Raw genomic sequence first — 15,705 nt, forward strand, 5'->3', positions numbered from 1 at the left:
GTGCTACATTTACATGTGTGCCCAGGACCGCAGTACGTTCAGCTGGGTCACAGCAGGCCTGGCTGGCAGGTGGTCTGGAGGGTCATCCTGCTAACCCAGACCTACTCCGACTGAGCTCAGCATGCTGTAGAGAGGGAGGCATGAGGGTGTTCCAGTACAGAACTAGCCACAAGGCAGCCCCACACAGAAGGACCCTAGTGCCCCAGCCAGCCCCATCAGTGTCTACATGTGTGTTGTGACACATTAAACACCACCACCATAGGATAATACTTGTGTTTACAGGTACTAACCTATAGTGGAGTTAGTTTACTGCAGACCAATAGGGTAGATGCTGAGACTTTACTAAGAAGCTAATTAGGCAACTCCGCAGTAGGGGTATGCGAAGCAGGCCCTATTTGATTCAGATTCGAATTCAGCCTGAATCAGGGACAGTGATTTGATTTGTTGATTCAGATCACAGCCAAATCAGAATCTGAAGATTTGATGCTGATTCAGAGAATCAGCAATCGGGACATATACACAGCTTTAAATGTTTTTTCTGCATACCTTGAGGTACCAGCACGGCTTGTGAATGCTGCAATGCTGGGGCACATGGAGCATCCCACAAGACTGTGGACCCCCATGTGCTCAGCAGTGAACCTGGAAATGGACCAGAAGTGCTTCACTCCATGCGCCCCAACATCCATAGATTTCATAGACATTAGGGGCTGGAAGGAACCTCATGAGATCACTGGGTCCAGCCCCACTACCCTAGGCAGGCAGTCAGCTGGGATCAAGTGACCCCAGCAAGAGAAAAGCATGACTCCACTGGGATTTGAACCCAGAACCTTTGAATCCCTTCAGTGTCTAGAAGTCCAATGTGCTATCCATTACACCACAGAGCCATCTACTAGGTAGACCCACCTGATATCTATGAGTATGTAGAAAAACATGTAACGCTGTGTCTATGTCCGAATCTCTGAATCTGATTAAAGGGTTCTCTGATTCAGTTTGGATTCAGAGATTTGGCCCCCAAATCAGGTCGAATCTCCGCCAAATCAAATCAGGGACCGAAGCTTCACACAGCCCTACTCCACAGTAAACATCTTGTGTAGATGCGTCTCAGTGAGAGGTGCTCAGAGTGTCCTTGCACCTTCAGGTGTGTTCTTCAGCCCCAAACCCCTCTCTCTGGGAATGGATAAGATAAAATGTGCCAGGAAACAACTCCTTGGCCTGTGGTGTCTCAGGCTTACCTTTCTCACCCATGTCTTGCCAGCTCTTAGAAGAGGAGATTTTGCCATCCTTGTCCAGTCACGGGCTCATAAATTAGACATTCCTGCTCTGGAGCTGCATGGTCAAATGCTCTGAAATCGCATGTACCATTGATAAAAGACAACAGAAAGATGTATTTGGAAAACTAGGGGAATCATAAGACATCAGTAACCATGTGTTGAGATAGTCAGAGATATAAGGAGAAACAAACAAAAGAAAATAACAAAACAATGATGTTACCTTATCCCAGCATCTTAGCCTTAAGAGCGCAGCTTCCACTTCACAGCTCAATAAGTTAAAAAGCAGCTGCTGTCTCTAACCTTCTCGTCAAGGCTTTCTGCAGGCTCCCCTGTCACCCTATTTCAGTCAGCCCATCATCTGAGGGAACCTATACATGTGCAGTGATGTGCTGTAATTATAGTGCATTGGAGCAGGCTACATTAATCGAGCCTGTTGAAGGGTGGGATTTACTGCTCTCCAGCAGACTCCAGCATCATGTGCGTCAGTGTCCCTGCACTGAAAAATGATGGCAGGAATGCTTTACCTACACCTCGGACCAGCTGATACACGTGACACTCCAGGCACTTTAATTAGAGTGGCTCTTGGAGTTGCTCTAATTAAAGTGCTTTCCCCCGACCTACTACAGGAGCACGTGCACCTTCTGCCCAGGAAACCTTAATCAAACACTACCTGTCACGGCAAGGCTTAAGTATGGTTTCCTTATCTGGCCCTTTACATACATTATCCATTGGATTCTTGGGGAGCCCATGCTGTGCATATAACTTCCCGCCTCCAAAGTATACTATCCATTTACAGAATAGAAGTCTTTTCTGATATAATTATGATCAGGAGAACATTTACAGCCTTTCAGACATAAAGATTACTAATCCAAAAACCTAAGGACACCATCTCTCACCTATTTCTCCAACGGTGAATAAAGTCCTTCCCTGAAAAGTCTGCAGGTATCATTCTTGCTCCGGGTCTCTCCTTTTAAAACATTAATTCACAATCTGAGAGGGTGTGCCTAGTGCCTTGGACTAGGTCCACAAGGGCCTACTTGACTGGCCAACATAACTGCATCAAAATCTAATTCCCAGTGATTACTTTTCTCAGCCAGTTAGGCTTTGGGCCTCTCCCAGGTGAGAAACTCACTGTTTAGGGATTAACACCTAAAAATCATCAACATGTTATGCAATACATTTATATCCAGTACTACAATTCATACATATGTAAGGGTGATAAAGCTAAATACAGCTTAATGCTACCTATCTGTAGAGGCCAAATATGCCATATCAGAAAACAAATTCAAGAAACATGCATGACATTTCACAAACACCTCGACCTGTTGAGGGTTGTGACACTGGGTGTGGTTCAATGTTATAGCCACTAATTATACTGTAGGCAAAGGCACACGAACAACATCCTATAAAGTAAGCAAGGCCAGGGATTCATAGAAAGTTGGCCATTCTGTGTTAAGTGTTTGTGTGTGCGTGTTCTTACCCTGTGGGAAATAAAAAGGTTAGCCCCTCTTTCACCTACAATACACATTTTCCATTGAGGAATAACCTGCCAGATATTAGCTTTCATTTACTGTGGGATAAGAACATGCAGCCAAGCAGTCATCGTGGAGCAGCTGAGCCACTGCAATTCCTTATCCTCATTCATCTATGGCAAATTGCTCATGTGTCCCTGTCCTATGTGCACCATGCTTAGAAGAAGATCTCTTAGTGAAGAAGACCATCTTTGGAAAATAGCCAGGGAAAAAAGAAATGGAAAATAAAGCAGTCAAAAAACTGAAAACAAACATGTTCTGATGATAGGGAAACTGCCTCAGGAGAACATTAATTCGATATAGGGCATCAATGCCATCAAGAGCAACGGTAAAAACAGACAACATGAGAGAGGACATGACTTGTGGCTTTTGGATCTTGTCTTTCAGGAAGCTAGTTTTGGACATATCCATTCTGCTCCTTTCCTTTATCCCACATCTAGTCATTGTAGTCCTACAGCCCCATCTAAAATTCAGACTGTTCTCATCAAATGTTGTGCCTACCTCTCACCCTTGACTACCACATTTGGAGGGCTCGTAGACTGGCTCTACATGGAACATATGCTTTTAACGATCATTTCTCCATATGCATTCATAGTTCTCATTGACAATGAAAGTACATAGACCATGATCCAAAGCTCATTAAGGTCAATAGAAAGAGTCATGCTGATTTCAATAGGCATCAGATCATGCATACTGAGAGGATAATAGACCTTTCCGAGGAGAAAGTGAATGTGTAATAATATGCTGGTTAGTATGTAATCACATTGTCTTCTAATAGCTGTCCCCAGTGACTATATTAGCTCAGTGCTTTCTCACAGATAAAAAGAGTTACTTGTTCAGCTCAGATAATAGGGGCTTGTGTTTTGGGTTCTGATGGTCTGGGATTCATTCCTGCTGATAATCATGCTGCTTGGATGAAGGCCTGTTACCAAATGGGAGTCCATATAGGTCTTACACTCCTGTGAATTATTGAAATTGTACGTCCCCATGGCTTACATCTTACTGACAACAAAAGGAATCACTCTCTTGGCTTAGATGTCAGACCTTTAAATTCTGAGGTTTGCAATGTCTAGATATATGCAGCTTTGGTTAATCAAGTTGCAGTTTATCTCCTAGCTTTCTTGTCCAGCAAAGGCTAAGGAGAAGGCAGACATACACCGAGCGGTAGCTGCTTTGTAAGTCTAGATTTTTAAAAAATGCATTTTAAACAGATTCTGAGCTGAAGCAAAGAGCATTGTCACCATATGTGTGCATTATTAGAACTAACTTATGGATGGTTAGAGCCAAAAGTTTTGCCACAGGGCATGCCATGAGGAAAAATGACAGCTTCATTCAGGAACCTTCCTATACAAGTCACTCTTTTTGAACCAACAGTGCAGGAATCTTTGCACCATAATGTGGGCTATGCTGTGAAAGGCAAAGGCCAATTTGTTACTGATTCCACTGTTCATGGCATTTTATCAGTGTTACAGAACACCGACTCCACAGGTAATTGTGCAGAGCAGCTACAGAAAACTGGCTTTCATCTAGATGAAACACTATTAGTTGCAGACAGACAGCATCCACAGAGAAAAAGCAAATAGATGAAAGTTTCCACCATTTTTTTATTTAACATTATCTCAACTTTGTCACTGGCAGGGTCGAAGACCAGCATTAACTGCACTGAGAATTATAGCAGGGATCCAGGTTTTCTCTGTTTAAAAGCTGCAAATTCTCTGATTAAAATGTGAAATTCTCTGATTAAACCCCCCAAAATCTGTGTTTTTCCATGATTAAAATGAAATGCAACTATATATATAGGTGTCAGTTGAATATAAAGTTTTATTGATATATTTACAATTTTAAAGTAATTTGGAAGCTTACCAGTGCCTCAATCACTATAATAAAATAAATTCTAAATACCTATTAATTTTGGTGTTTGATTTTGGGTTTTATCATGGAAAATCAGAGCTCCCCCTGCCTCATTCACTCACCAGGACACAGATCCAGGTGTGGCTGTCATCCCACCACTGATTTATGGTACTGGACAGCCCTGATATGCCAGTGTCCTGCCCATGCCATTGCCCCTGACTCCGAATCCACAGCCCCCCAGCCCTGCTGGTGCCCCCTCACTCCCCATCCACAGTTCCCCCGCCCCCCTCAGCCCTGCAAGAGAGGACTCCCAGCTGCCAGGGCAATGGGTCCAGGGACACGGGTTTGCAGCCCCTTCCCCCACAGCATCACCCAAGCCCCAGGCAACAGGGCAGGGAGCCCAAGCCCACAGCAGGCAGCCCATTCCTGCCCCTCCTGTGCACAAATCTGGTGGCAGGTGCCCTCCATGCCTCCCCCAGCAGTGCGCACAGTGGCTGGGTGCTGGGTCCCCCACTCCCCAGACAAGCCACTTGCAGCGCCATCCCACTCTCCACCCAGGCCCTGCAGCCAAATGTTCCTGCCCCAGGCCTCAAGCCCCATGTTTTGCCCCAGCGGCCACATGGGTATGTACATGCTCACAAATACAAGGCACATCCTGCTGCTTATCCTCCTCCTGCTTCCTCCCAACCCCTAGACTGGAGCTCTGCCAGCCTGCACGGGGAAACCCACTGTTCCCCACATTTTTCTCCTTTAAAGGAGAAAATCTGGGTTTCACCGCATTTTTCCATGGTAAACGGAAAACCCAGATACCTGGTTATAAGCTAGAAAATGACATTTCATAGACATTCGGGCTGAAAGGGACCCCGAAGGATCATTGTGTCCAGCCCCCTGCCCCAGGGGCAGGAAGTCAGGTGGGATCACAGGATGCCAGCAAGATAAGCATCCAAATGTGTCTTGAAGGCATTCAAAGCAGGTGCTTGAACCACCTCCAATGGCAGGCTATTCCAAACCTTGGGGCTCGGACAGTAAAGAAGTTCTTCCTTATGTCCAGCCTGAATCTGTCGCGGTGGAGTTTGTGACCATTCGCTCGTCCTCCCTTGGGGCGCTCTGGTGAACAGATGTTCCCCCGATCCTGGTGAACACCCCTGAAAAACTTATAGGTGGCCACCAGATCACCCCTGAGCCTGTGCTTTTCCAAGCTAAAGAGTCCCATGGCTCTCAGCCTCTAATCATAAGGTCTGTTTTCCTGACTGCTGATCATGCGCATGGCTCTCCTCTGAACTCTCTCAAGCTATTTCACATCCTTTTTAAATTGTGGAGCCCAAAACTGGATGCAGTACTCCAGCTACAGCCTCACCAAGGCCGAGTAGAAGGGGAAAAGGACATCCCGGGATTTGCTCGAGAAGCATTTATGGATGCAAGCCAGTGTTTTGCTCGCTTTACTAACCGGCGCATTGCATTGAAGGCTCCTGTTCATCTTGTGGTCAATGAAAATACCAACACAGGAATCTGATGTGGGCTAAATGGAGAAAGTTAGTTTCAACTAAGCAAATTTGATCAGCCATCCAGATATATGCAGTTAGTGACCATGTATAAGTCCTTTTATGAGAAAGAGAAGAGCAATGAAGACAAGAAATACCATATTTTATCATGGCCAACACACACCTTTTCCCCCCAAATCAGCATTCAGAATTAGGGTATCTGTATTAACTGGGGAACCTGATTTTCTGCCCAAGATTGATGCACGCTGCTTTCATTCCTGCTCCATGGTGTAGCAGCTGTTGCATTACCATTCAGGCAAGCTGAGGGAATCAGCTGACTTAACGACTCATTATTCTCACTGCAGAGGTGTCAACAATTGTTTCTTCTTCTTGATGCTCTTGATATTCCATTAAACTTTCTTAGGTCAATTTTGCTGTCTGCTATCTGTTCCCGGTTTCTCTCCTCATATTTCACAGCCTTGGAGACTCTTTAGATCTTTTCAGTATCATATATCCATCCATGGAGACCAGTCTTCAGCAGCATCTGAGTTTGAGCTTTCATTAAAGGAAAATGGGGGTGAGAGCTGAATATTAGGCTCTGTTCCTACTCTAGGCAACCATAACTCTGAAAAAAATATTTTCATGTTTGCTCTGCCTTTCAAAAACAAAGTGAGTATTAAGTTCAGGAGTGTATATATATGCAAAAATACAGTATTCTCTAATAGGTTCATAGCTGGTAAAATACATAGCATCCAAACTTTGATTACTGGCAGGATAGACAGGAGTATGCTCTTGAACCAATTTCACTTTTACCCACTCAACTTTAAAGTGTTACCTTAAAGCATGGGATTTCCAAGCCCAAAACCTGCTGTTCCTATCCCAGGACCTGGATCTGTGCATGGTCCTGCTGTTCCCTTCCCAGGACCTGAATCTTATATCATTTACAATATGGTATCAGCCCAGAAATAATCTACTCCACAACATGTGCGCCATCAACACTACCAGCATCCCCATTTTCCTGACACTATAATCTTCATACACCTCTTTCCCATCACTTCATTGTTCACTAGCACATCTAGTCTCTGCTTATAATATAAGGCTCCATATTGTAAAGTTCTATACATATTTACAATATCATTTAACTAACTCAGGCTATAGTCGCCAAGTGTGGAGATAAGGTACCATCACAGCTGTGATAAAAATCAACATTTTCCTACTGTTCCCTTAAGATGATATCTTATCTTCTAGAACCACTGGAGGAAATAGCACAGCTATTTCAGATAGGATCCTGCTGAATCAATGCATAAATGCTAGTTTTTAATGATGAGTGTAATGATTTTAAAATGGTCAGGATATGAAGCACAGCCAAATGTTTAAAAGTCTTTAAATATTCTTTTTCTTCGGGTTCACAGTGATAACTCCTCAACACTTTCTGACCTGAGTCAGATATCACAATCTCTGCATTCAGTGAAGGCAGGAGAAATGCAATGTTACAATAATGTTGGTTTAGCTTTTAATAAGGCTTGGGCAGTAATGGAGGGAACCTATGCCTTGCATCCAGTTTAGTACTGCATTAAACCATTTGAACTGTATTGATACCATGTTGGTACTATCCCTGAAATAAGCCTTCTGCATGTTCTTGCAAAGAAAGTGTACCTCAGAAACTGAACTGTCAGTACAGCAATATTCATTGCATGCAAGACACTAGAGAAAATTTGAAATATGATTCAAGAGACCCAAAATGCCAAAAAACATAACAGATCACCTACGATCACAGCCTCTTAAGTGCTAAAGCCTTTAACTGCAAGATGTTTAGAACGATACAGTTAATAGCGCTAATCGTGTGTGTCATTTTCCTCTAAGAAAACAAAGCTGAATAGCATTTAAAAAAAAAGAAAAAGAAAAAAGAGCAACACTATGGGTTACATTTTTGAAGAACAATATGTAAAATATCTGATTAACAAGGAGAATTTGAACTTTAAAAACTCTTTCTGAAAACTCTGCTTCCTTTGTGGAGACACTGCTAAAATCACAGTTTACAAAAAAGATCTGCTTGCCAAGATAACATCATTTAATGAAATGTGGCAAACCATTCACTCACTATTGCATTTAATGATTTATCTCATTAGTATAAGTACAGCAGACACTGAAGCACCATTTCAACCTTCTGCTATGCCAGTTGCAACAAGACGTAGTAAAATATTGAGTCAATGCTCCCAAAATTACAGGCCAAATCTGAAAGGCAACAACTGCCTTTTAAAGGGTGTTGTGTTCAGCACCATCGACTGACCCTATTATAAGAGCAGAGGTATTGTTGACTTACCTGGCGAGTATTTATGAATCTAGGACCCAAGTATTTTTGTTCTGATGTGATGGACCTTTCAATCCGTAAGGTAAGAAATACAATGAATGTTAGTCTTTTCCACTGCAGACTAGATTACATCTTTTTTCTGTCATTATTCAAGTACCTCGGATAGCTCAAAGTTGACGAAATTGAATGAAAACAGAATAATCCTTAAAAAAAAATCAACATAGAATCCCTTTTCATTTCATTGCCACAGGATCCTTTTTGAATATCCTAAGTATGTTCCTTTAATGATGATAACTTACTGGCTACGAGAGTAATAAAAAGAAAACTTTGCAGACTAATAAACAAAACATATGAAACTGACTGAATGATAAGCAAGAATTTTTAATTAATACTTACTGAATTATTTATGACAAGAGAGTCACACATATAGAGCCTTTTTATGGCTATAAGGCTCATGTGGATTTAGCTATAAAGTTCAAAAATGTACTTCAGGATACATCTCTCGTATCACAAACAAAAAATCAAACAAGTGCGTCCCATAATCAACACACAATAATCAAATAAGTAGAAGAGTAGAATAAATGCTTCCAAAAGACAAAGAAATAAATTGCTGTTTAATTATTTAGTAAAGTGATTTTGAAAACACAAAAGCAATGACACCATTATTAACGTTTCCATTAACAATGAGCATGTCTTTGCTTGCAATTTGTTAATTATTATTAGCAAGGGGTTTTCTTTGTCTAAACGCTACTCCACAGAAATGAGATTTACAAGGACGAGGTCAAATATGACTCTTGATTGGAAGAATTCAAAGGAGAGCTCAATTTTCTATGGATCATCCAGGGATGCATTCACTGCCTGCAGGGCACATAGGGGTTGTATACATCCTAATTCACAGCTGCCCTGAGATCTACAGAGAACTGAATCTATTTCTTTTCCCTTGTGCCATGATCTCAACAGTGCAAACAGGCTGGCAAGTGCTGATTTAGCAGTGTATTGCACTTCCTAAATAAGCACTTGCTTTGCCCAGATGAGAAGGGCTGCACAGAGGGCCAAGCCATGGAGAGCCCAGCTCTGAGTTTCTGTAAATGTTCTAGCTTGCCCACTGAGCACAACAACTGGGAGGCACAGCAAACATAGGTGCACTGGGATGATTCAGAAAAAAAACAAGTTCCTATAAAAAGTCCCATCTGAACTTGAAGTGTTTAGACACCGGCATAGGCAGATCCAGAATTGTTAACAGGGGGATGCAGGAGCAGTGACCATGCTGCAGAAATGGCTACACCCCACACCCAGCCTTCCCCCTCAGTGTGGCAAGCAGACCACGTGTGAGAGCACCAGCCAGGGACTTTTTCAGTCCCCTAAGCAGGTAAGAACCCCACACCCGCGCATACTCTCGGCAGCCGTTCCCTTCTCCTCCATGCTCAACAGCACCTCCCTTCTGTTCCTCTCCCTTCCCCCTATATGCATGCTTTTCTGCTTATACTTCTGGGTACAAGGAGACCCACTCACCACTACCAGTATCTCAGCTGCTCTGGCCCTGCTTCAGCTGAGGCTATGGGGAGTTGGGCTTGGCCAGGGACCAGATTCCCTTTTCCTGCAGCTGGGCTGACAGGGGCAGGGAGCACCTGGGAGGACTGGGAAGAGAAGACCAATCCACCTGCCCAGTACTTTTACTGCCCAACTGAACCTGGCTCCTTGCACAGCCCAGCTGGACTGGGGCAGAAGCAGCTCTGGAGCCTTCCCATGTCTGGGTCAGCAAGGAAGAGTGGTAACGGTGGATGCGGGAGGAGGAAAGTGGTGGGGAAGGGAAGAAGGGCCCCGAGCATAAAGAGGAAGAGAGCAGGTGCCAAGACGAGGGGATTCTTACCTGCTTCACAGACTTCCAAAAAATCCCTGGCTACCGTTCTTGCAGCGTGGTCCAAAAGGGGGGATGTGACCGCAATCTTTCACACCAGCTGGATCTGGCCCTGGACAGTAGAAACCCCTCACTAACAATAACTAACATAATGCCAAAAGAGAGTTGTTGTTTTTGAGCTACCTTTGCACCCCCAGGATTGTGTTACTTAGGGCCTCTTGTAGTCTCCAACAGCCTCCTTAGAGCTATTTTTGGGCAGTAGCTCCAATCCCCCAGAGCAGCTACTTTGCACAGATTCCCAGGTCTGAAACACCCCCTCTCAGCCTCATGCAAACACAGCATGTAAGGCAGGAGACCCTATGTCGTGGCTACTGTCAATGGCATTCTCTTCTGGAGGACTGCAGAGCTTTTACAAGCCTTGCACTCTAAAGCAGTCATATGGAGCAGCTATAGCAGAGAGAAAAATACTTCCATAAAAGTTTGTTCTTCTTCCTTGAATATATTAATGAACTAACATGGGGATTGCTAGAAAATACGAACACCTCTGATATTGTTAAGCAGCAAAAACGGAGGTGGTTTGGCTACATTAGGAGATGTCTTAGTTTGGCCAACACAGTAGTCCATGGAAAAGTTCATGGAAGGGGAATAAGAGGCTGGGCAAGGAAAATGTGGCTAGACAGCATTACTAAATGAACAAAAAAGGTCATGAAAGAGCTTTTTACTTTGTCAAAGTGTCAAGGAGCTGTTCTGGTAACACCTTAGCAAACTGGAGATTATGGGAACCCAGCTGACTGACAGGGCCTTAGCTTGCAGCACTAGGGAGAGGATGGAGTAGGGTTTAGAATTTGTTGAGGGCTCTGTATACTCCCTCCCTGGTCAACATTTATTGATAGTGCCTGAAATCCAATCCAGCCTAAAGACAAATTGTTTTCTGCTTGGAAGATTTTTACGAGCTTCAGGAAGAAGTTAGGTAAAAGAGTCTCAGCCTGGTGTGGGAGGAAAAGTATTGTTGACCATTTCATGGAGTACTGAGCAGAAAAATGTTGTGTTAATGGTAAAATGGACTTTTCAGCTTCAACACAGGTTTCTCTACTGATAACATGAGACTCGCTGCTCTAATGGTTACTGTAGAAATCAAGCAGAACAGACTTTTACTCTCTCGTCTTATGTGGGTAAGTAGTTTGGCTGCAGCTGATCCAGACTTGCCATTGAACGTGTGCCCCCATCACCAGGTGAGGGTACCCACTACAAATACACAATGCACGCAAAGAATCTAAATGCTAGAAGTAAGGAAATTACCAATGTTCTTCAGAGAATCATGTCAAACAATCATATGCACAAATCTAATTAATTGCACAGAGTGTCTGAGTGGTGAAATGCCAAGCACGGGAAAATCTTTCAGATTTTGTTTGTGACTAAGAGCTTAGTTGCAAACAAAATTTCTTTGTTGTGGATTTTGATAACATTTATGGGCAGTCTATTATATACTCAAACCATGACTCTGTTGCCAAAAGGAAGGATATAAAAGCCTGATTTACATGATCACTTGAGAGGAAAGATTTGTTTCCTTATGAAAGTTCATGAGAGCATAGCAATAATCCTGTTCCTTAAGCTTTTTTAATTTGTTATTTGCAATCTATTTTTTATTTTGTAGTTTTTAATCTGTAATCTTTGTAGCTCATCTGCCACCTTGTGGCCCCTCTGCAAACATTTTATGGCACTGAAAAAGTATTTGCTGGTTAGCAAAATGCATGCGTCTCCATTACTTTCAAGCGATGCAGCGAAGTGGTCTGGTGCTTGCTTCTTGGCAACATGAAATTTCAAATGTTCATGGAACAAAAACATTTAAGCTACTTTCCTAAAATCAACCACTTCTGGTAGAGATGAAAACACTGGATATGCGTTTTCAGGTGATCAGTGTTTTGGGGTGTCCAGCTTGAGTCTTCTTAAAGAGTCTTGATTTCTGATGTGCTGGCCATCAGCCTTTTGCAAAATCATGTCTTTCTAAAATGTCTCAAGGCATAAACTGACAAGGAAGCACCCAAAATTACCAATGCCCTTAAAAATGGAATGCCTAATATCAGTAAAATGGACTGATCTTTCCACCTCAGCGCTGTAAGGTTTAGTTAAAGGGTAAGCTATTTAAAATCTATTACTTTAGTCCATGTACTCAATCATTTCCAGATTTTCACTACCAAAAACCACCGCTCCCCTTTCTTCTCTCTTTTTTTAGCATCTTCAACAGAAGTGAATTTCATTGAAAAAGATAAAATTCAGGTTAAAAAGCAAGGTGTTGTTCCAAGCTCTGCAGTAAGATGTGTTAGAAGGTAGAACATAAAAAATACTGATTGTGGTGCAAGCTAAGATTGCTGTTTAAAGAGAAAGTGTACCCTTACATCCATAGCATTATATGGAAGATGCCAATCGTAGATGCTGATGGAAAACCAATCACTGCAGACCTAGGGCCCTGCTTTGGCAAGGCGTTCAGGCTTTAAGCCTACAGCCAGTCCCAGTGATGTTCTGCCCAACTCTTTACCTCACTCCCCTTAAGACAAACACCTGTGTAAGGTCCTCTGACAACGGTAGTCTGAAACCAATATTTATTTCTTCAAGCTCCCTAATTACCGCATTAATAACTGAGAAAGGCTTTTGTACATAACTGGATCCAATGTATAATTTCTGTGGTCAAAAGGACAGAGTGAAAATTTACACAGAAGAATATCACGTTCCAGACAATTCTGTATTTTAAAGCCCATTTCAGTCTTTGCTTTGAAGTGCCTCCATTATCAAAGGATCTCACAAAGACAGAAATGAAATACAGTCCAATTATATCAACTCCAGAATGATCTTGATTGTCTCTTTCCTCATCCTTTTAGTCCCTGCCAGCTATTGTTCCTTCAACAAGAGGAATACCATCACCGGCTTTGTCTGTCATCTGTCAATAAGGGGCTGAACCTTTACCTCATTCTCCCTGCAAAGATCAGAGGAGCTGCTGCAGAGAGACTTTTGAAGCTGCCCAAGGGATTTGGACACATGCATTCATACCAATTTCTCAAAAGGTACTATAACAGGGGAAGTGAACCCTGTTACGAGGGAAGAGGGAGACTCAGTCAGTATACCCAGAGCCTGTGCCAAAACAGTCCACAGGAAGGCAGGAGCTCTGGCAGATGGCACGGAGGAAAGGACTGTAAGAAATCATTCTGCAAGGAGAGCGGGGATTGAGGCAGCTGGTCCAGACAGCAGGAACCCGCACCAGGGAGCCAGGGACTCCTGGCGCTTTAAGAGGGCAGAGTGGCAGGAGCACAGGCTGGCCCTTAATTAAGACAGTGAAAACCCGTGTGGGTAGGGAGGGGGAAGATATTTGACTGCAAGGAGGTGGGACTACCTGGCACATAAGCCCAGTCCCTGCAGGGGAAGCAGGCTGTGGGAAGCAGTACCCAGGGGAACAGAAGCTACCCACAAGGGTGAGAAGGGGGCCCAGCTCTGGGAGTTATAGTTTAGGGGAGGTGAGCTTCATGCAGGCGATATGTGTATATTTTAGCTGTGCTAATATATGTTTGTTTTTGGTTGCTATACTACAGTCAGATTGGGTATGGCTGAAAGGGGAGAAGAGGAGGCCACAGGGGTGCTGCAGGGGCACCCAGCTTAAAGCCTTGCTCTGGATCAGGGATGTCAGCGGGGGGCTGAGCTGAACTGGGAGCAGCTTGGCCCTAGGTCTAGTGTGCTAGGCAGGCTGGGACTAGGAGCAAGACAGGGCTGAGTGACTCAGAGACTAGAGGCACTGGCCAGCTGAGGCTGGGAGGGCTGAAGCCCGAGCCCAGATGGGACAGTCAAGGTGGCCAGGGGCTGACCAGAGACTGAGACTGGAAAAGCCAGGCCAGCGGGTTTAGGCCACCAGTCACAAGCCAGAGTAACACATAGGCTAAAGCTAGTAAAGTCAAGGCCTAACAATGGATTAACTGGCAATAGAGTAACACCAACGTGGCATGGGCAGGGCTGTAGGGGTGGAAGGAGGCCACAAACGTTAGCCCTTAAGGCAAGAAGGGCCTGAGAAAACAAAGACTGAAAGAGCAAGAGTGCACCCTAGGCTCACCAGCCTCTGAGAGTTGCCTCCCTTCCTCACTTCTCAAAATCAAGGCATGGCAGGTGAAGAAGCAGGACTGGGTCTGGGATTAGGGCATCCACTAGGGAGCACCATGACAGCCTTCAGGCACCCACCCTGTTACAGGCACCTTTGGAAATCTCCATCTCTCCGCCTAAGACTTCAGTGCTTCACTTACCTCCGTGTAAACAGAGCATAATCCCGTTATGGCTAATGGGGGGACAAATCTAGGTAGAATGCTTAATGTACAAACACCACTTGGTCTTTTTCAATCCCCCAGGACTGACTGCAATTCAAATTGCTCATTTAGCAGCTTTCGAGTAATCCATTTACTCACTGTTTGCCCAATTTGTATGTTGTCAACTGTCCTCCAGGGGCAGCTTTACGACTGGCCTTTACATGTCCATTCAGTCATGGAAAGGGAGGAAGGAGCCTCAGGCCTCCCTCCTCCTACCAACACACACACACACACACACACACACACACACACACACACACACACACACACATATGCACCTGCACGCACGCACGCACACACACACCACTCAGCGGGGTGCTTGCTCTGTGCCTCTCTATGGTTCCTACGACTGCTGCAGTTTTGGCTAACCGGGTTTGTATGTTAAGACACAGTCACATGTTCAATTCCTACTGCCAGTGACCCGCTCAACGGTACAGGCATTTCGCCTACTAATGGGGACGGGAGCTGCCAGGACTAGAAACAACCTCTAATCCGTCCCCACATTCACCGACCGAGTAGAGGAAGGTGTGGTCCTGAATCGCTCCAGTCTAAGAGCAGCGAACACCTGCACTGCTTACTGACACAGTGCCTCTTGGTGTTCCTCCCAGGGTCCTCCGAGTACAGGGCTAAAAGCTGTAACTCTGCCTTATGTTTTGGATTTTTCAGCCCTGTCGTGACAGTATAGGCTGCTGTCTACATGTCTGGTCAGAGAAAGTCTTGGCTAAGTTAGCCCCTGAACCCAGGAGCTGGGACCTCTCACACAAATCTCATTGCTGGCAGTGGAACAGGACAGGATAGTTGGTGCCAAAAGGCTCAAATTGTGGATGTCTATAACACAGCATGACATTTTTGCAGCCCTTTTGAGGCCAGACTCTGCCCCCCCATATTCATATTCAGTTGTAATGTTACAGCACAGGAACCCTATGCCAGGTCCCTGTAGGATGGCCTGTAAAGAGACTGGAGGTGGGCTAATCTTGCCCATATCCCAGAAGACATATCAAAAAGCAACCCCCTTCTGGCTGGAATACTTGCCATGGAAGGTCTTTTCCTCAACAGTGAGG

The 15,705-nt window shown here is 44.3% G+C and overlaps 1 non-coding gene across 1 annotated transcript; it reads right to left on the bottom strand.

Annotated features, from left to right (window-relative positions):
- Positions 1-799: 799 nt before the first annotated feature.
- On the bottom strand, positions 800-884 carry TRNAR-UCU (transfer RNA arginine (anticodon UCU)). The gene is given in 2 exon segments: positions 800-835; positions 848-884. It is a non-coding gene; the product is annotated as a tRNA-Arg (tRNA).
- Positions 885-15,705: the final 14,821 nt, after the last annotated feature.

This window comes from Crocodylus siamensis, chromosome 5 (genome assembly GCF_052110815.1).
Source record: "Crocodylus siamensis isolate JL-2025a chromosome 5, ASM5211081v1, whole genome shotgun sequence".
Classification (NCBI taxonomy): domain Eukaryota; kingdom Metazoa; phylum Chordata; order Crocodylia; family Crocodylidae; genus Crocodylus; species Crocodylus siamensis.